The sequence below is a fragment of the Haemaphysalis longicornis genome, unplaced genomic scaffold (assembly GCF_048455015.1).
Source record: "Haemaphysalis longicornis isolate Haplotype H1 unplaced genomic scaffold, Haemaphysalis longicornis Haplotype H1 scaffold_11, whole genome shotgun sequence".
NCBI lineage: Eukaryota > Metazoa > Arthropoda > Arachnida > Ixodida > Ixodidae > Haemaphysalis > Haemaphysalis longicornis.
Genome location: NW_027526214.1, coordinates 48,981,095 through 48,986,681, shown reverse-complemented (window position 1 = coordinate 48,986,681; position 5,587 = coordinate 48,981,095).

Sequence of the window (5,587 nt, the reverse complement as noted above, 5' to 3'; positions counted from 1 at the left end):
CGCAATGGTACCAGAATCTTGGAAGAACGCGAACATCATCTTAATCCATAAGAAAGGCGACTGAAGGACTTGAAAAATTACAGGCCGATCAGCTTCCTGTCAGTCGTCTACAAGGTATATACCAAGGTTATCGCTAACCGAATTTCTGCAACCTTAGATTTCAGTCAACCTAAAGAACTAGCAGGGTTCCGTAAAGGTGATTTAACGATGGACCATATTCACACGATCAATCAGGTGATACAGAAGTGTGCTGAGTATACTGAACCCCTATATATAGCCTTCCTAGATTATGAGAAAGCATTTGACTCGGGTGAAACCCTAGCAGTCATTCAGGCATTACGGAACCAGGGGGTAGAGGAGCATTATGTAACAATACTGGAGGATATCTACAATGGGTCTACAGCTCCCATAATCCTCGATAGGGAGAGCAGTAAAATACCTATAAGGAAGAGTGTCAGACATGGAGACACAATCTCTCCAATGCTATTCACAGCATGTTTACAAGAGGTATTCAGAACGTTGGATTGGGAACAGGTGGGAGTAGGGGTTAATGGAGAATACCTCGGTAACCTCAGATTTGCTGATGACGTTGCCTTGCTAAGTAACTCGGGGGACGAATTGCAAAGCATGCTTTCCGCACTGGGCGAACAGAGTAGAACCGTGGGCCTGAAAATTAATATGTAGAAAACTAAAGTAATGATCAATAACCTCGGGACAGCACAGCGGTCTGAGATAGGTGGCGAGGCAGTGGAGTGGTAAGCGAATATATCTTCTTAGGCCAAGTTGTGACCCCAGATCCCAACCATGAGGCAGAGATAATTAGAAGGATCAGAATGGGATGATGTGGATATGGAAGACATTCTCAGATAATGAATAGCACCCTACCATTGTCGCTAAAGAAGAAAGTGTATGACAGCTGCATCTTACCGGTACTCACCTACGGGGCAGAAACTTGGAGGCTCACTAATAGGGTTTGAGTACGACTCAGAGAACGGCTCAGAGAACGACTCAGCGGGCAATGGAGCGGAAAATGATAGGTGTAACATTAAGGGACAAGAAGAGAGCGGAGTGGGTCAGGGAGCAAACTGGTGTTAAAGACTTATTAGCAGAAATTAAGAAGAAGAAATGGACGTGGGCAGGGCATGTAATGCGAAGACAAGATAACCGCTGGTCATTAAGGGTAACAGAGTGGATCCCTAGAGAAGGCAAGCGTTGCAGGGGGCGGCAGAAAGTTAGATGGGCAGAGGAGATCAAGAAGTCTGCGGGGATAAATTGGTCACAGTTGGCACAGGACGGAGGCAATTGGAGAATAATGGGAGAGGCCTTTGCCCTGCAGTGGGCGCAGATGGGCTGGTGATGAAGATGATGATGATGAACTTGTCCCATTTTCTGTTATCCCCACCACTCGCGTTCATGCAGTATGTTCCTCTAACCTCCTCTACCCCCGCTTTCTTTCGTATTTTTGTTTGTTTGGTTGGTTGGTTATTATTTTTTGAGGGTCTTTTTCGTTTGCCTTAGGCAGAATAAGCTCTGTATGGTGTGTGTGGTCGTTTGTTTGTTTGTTTCCCATGTGGCTTGTGTTTCGGGGCGCCGCCCCCACCATGAGTAACTACGATTCTTGCCCAAAACGTTCATTCCTGAGGAAGACCTGTCTCAAGAAAAACGTTGGAAATAAAGTCTTCCAAAAGCGCACTTCTACTTTGTGCGTATTCCTGCAGCAACTAAGGACTCTACTTCACGACTATATATATATATATATATATAGATCAAGCCCACCTGGCGGGCATTTTTTCTGCACTTTATTATTTTCCAATTTCTTTATCTGTTTCAATGACTTACTCCATCCTACCTTTTGCTTTCCGAGATTTTCTTGAGTGCCAATTCTTAATTCTATATATTTATATGTATATATCAATATATATAAATATGAATATATTTGTAGATATATATATATATATATATATATATATATATATATATATATATATATTGCCGCGAACCATAAATTGGGTTTGTTTATTTGTGTTTTGCTTTTACCGCCCGGCTGCGCCGGTCTATGTTATCTCTGCGCCAAGGGAAGCGCGTGTTGCATTCTTTCTTTCTTTCTGTGCCGCATGTGTTATCTGTTGTGATAGGGAGAGCATTGCGATCTAACGTGAACAGCCTAGAATAATCTTCTTGGATCTACTATGTTCTCGATGTGAATCGACGTTTCGAGAACCACGCGCGCCGAAAGATAAAAAGCCTGCAGTGTGGACGCCGGGGCATTCAATGCTGCGACGCTCGCCGACGCACGTACGTCACTTTGTTGACCACTGCTTCGCCGCCTCTGTATTCTTTTCAGTTGTTAGGGGAGCACTAGTTCGCTTCAATAAACTTGTTTCCTTTCCAAACAACTGCTTCGTTCTTGGATACGTGACATCTGGTGGAGGTGCGGGGTACGCACCCTTCATGCCCACTACAACCTCTGGAAGCCGCCAAGCCAGTCCAACAAGAGCCAGCCTCCGCGTGCAATATATACCACCCGAGTTCGGTCTACTACCAGAGAAGACGAAGACGAAAGATGTCGCAACCAGCACCATGCTCAACCAAGCCAATCCCCCTGTCGTTCTGCAGCAGCCACGGGAACCGCCATCATTCCGAGGGGCCCCCGCAGAAGACCCAGAAGAATGGTTCGAGAAACTGGAGCGCGTCCGGAAATTCAACAGGTGGGACGACGCAGAAACGTTCCGGCACGTTTTGTTCTACTTGGAAGATTCGGCTCGCACTTGTTTCCAAAAACCACGAGAGCTCCTTGACAAACTGGGCTCAGTTCAAAAGCGAGTTCACTAAGACCTTCACTACCGTCGTGCGGAAAGAAAGAGCCGCCCTTTTGTTGGAAACGCGCACGCAACACCCCAACAAAGGTGTCGTGATCTTTGTTGAGGAGATGAATCAGCTATTTCGCCGCGCGGACCCCGAAATGACGGAAGAGAAGAAGTTGCGCTTCTTAATGCGCGGAGTGAAGGAGGAACTGTTCGGTGGACTTGTCCGAAATCCGCCCAAAATTGTCGCCGAATTCGTGACCGAAGCCAGCACCATTGAGAAAGCCCTCGAAATGCGTGCTAAACAGTATGACCGCAACTTTGTTGGCGCGGCCAATGCGAACGACTTTGGCAGCACGCGGATCCCGGCCGACAGCCTACGCGAGACTATCCGCGCAATAGTGGGAGAGGAGCTGCGGAAACTTCTCTCAACGCCGCCGCAGCCCCAAGTCGCTTCCCTCACCGACGTGACTAGAGAAGAAGTGCAACAAGCGTTGGGAACTTCTACGCCATCTGAGGTACCCCGAGAGCCACAAGCTATGAGATACTCCGCGACTGTTCGTCGACCACGCCCTGCTCCAACATTCCGTCAAGAGGCCTCGCCGTACCGCCGCCCACTGTCACCCGCCCGACCCCCCGTAGCCCGAAACCAGACGCCGAGGAAGACGGACGTATGGCGAACTCCCGAGAACCGTCCTCTGTGCTACCACTGCGGAGAGGCCGACCACATTTACCGTCGCTGCCCATACAAGAGACTCGGACTGCGTGGTTTCTCCGTCGACGCCGAACCGCCGTAGCAACGCTGACTTCGCCCGTGGAAGGTCCCCCAGCCCACGCGGGGGAAACTAAAAGCAGCAACTTCTGGAGGTGAAGTTGCTCTACGGCGAAAAACCGGAAACCCTCCAACGACGCAAGGACGCGCCGAAGACAGTGATTCACGACATTCCCTCATCCCGACGACCCGACCTAACCATGACGAGACTCCAGAACACGACGACAGCTATACGCCGCGACGCTTACCCGACCTGACCGAGACGTCCGCTGAGAAGACGTGGACAACGACGACGCAAAGTGCCCGACCGTCAACACGCACAAGCAGGGATGCGACGCCCCGACGCCCCCGGAACTCGAGGAAAGCGGCATCCGACGTCAAGGTGTCCATCGACGGTTTTGATGTGGTCGCCTTCGTAGACACGGGAGCCGACTACTCCGTAATGAGCGGACCATTTGCGTCTAAGCTGAAGAACGTTATGACCAGATGGGACGATCCACACATACGCACAGCAGGAGGCCACCTCGTGACGCCAAGTGGAACGTGCACATCGCGCCTCACCATTGACGGCACGACGTACCCTGCAGTGTTCGTCGTTTTTCCCAACTGCTCCCGCGATGTAATTCTCGGAATGGACTTTTTGACAGACAACGGCGCAATAATCGATCTCGAGACGAAGTCGATAACTTTTTCCTCTGACCACTCCATGACGCCGGAATCGAACTCCGAACACCGTGCAGCTGTAAGGATCGCCGATGATCACGTCACCCTGCCACCCCGCGCAATCTTGATGATCACCGTCTACTGTGAAGGTGCTGCTCCCGATGTCGACGCTATCGTGGAGAGTTTCCAAAGGTTGCTTCTTGACCGCGGTTTCTCCGTCGCAAGAAGGATTGCGCACTTTAAGCAACGCCAATCTTACGTTTTGGTCACTAATTTCACCGAAGAGTACCAGCATTTAAACAAGGGAGCTGCAATTGCGTTCCTCGAAAAAACGCAAGAAGCAAGTGACGTGATCGCGGTCGCCGACTTTGAACGCACACCCGATGACAAATTCAAGCTTCCGCAGCCCTTCGACGTAAATCCGGCGCTACAGCAAGAACAACGGAACAAATTATGGGATTTGCTGCGTCGCTATAGCGAATGTTTTTCGTCGAGCGCAAAACTACTTCAGACCCCTCTAGCGAAGCACCGAATAATAATCGAAGATGGAGCCCGACCTACCCGACAGTCACCGTACCGCGTCTCTTCACACGAACGGGAAGCCATCCGGACTCAAGTCGACGACATGCTCAGCGACGACATTATACAGCCATCGAAAAGCCCCTGGGCTGCGCCCGTCGTACTCGTAAAGAAAAAAGACTGCACATTAAGGTTTTGCGTTGACTACCGGCGACTGAACAAAATCACGAAAAACGACGTGTACCCCCTCCCCCGAATCGACGACGCCCTCGACCACCTCTGCCACGCGAAGTACGTCTCATCGATGGACCTGAAGATCGGCTACTGGCAAACTGAAGTGGACGAGAGAGACCGAGAAAAGACTGCATTTATAACCCCAGACGGCCTATACGAGTTCAAGGTGATGCCGTTTGGGCTGTGCACAGCACCAGCGACGTTTCAAAGAGTCATGGACACTGTGCTAGCTGGCCTTAAGTGGCACACATGCCTCGTATACCTCGATGACGTAGTGGTATTCGCCCGGACTTTCGACGAACACCTTGCAAGGTTGGAGTCTGTACTCGAGGCCTTTCGTACGTCGGATACGGGGAACTCAAGTTCTTGGGCCACGTCGTCAACGCCGCGGGAGTCCTACCTGACCCTGCAAAAACTTCAGCCATTGCGAACTCCCCAAGGCCGAAACACAAGAAGGGCGTGCGAAGATTTCTCGGGCTGTGCTCATACTACCGGCGCTTCGTCGCAAACTTCGCACGCATTGCAGAGCCACTCACGCGCTTGAAGAAAGATAGCACCCCTTTCAGCTGGAAAAACGACCACGAAAAAGCATTTT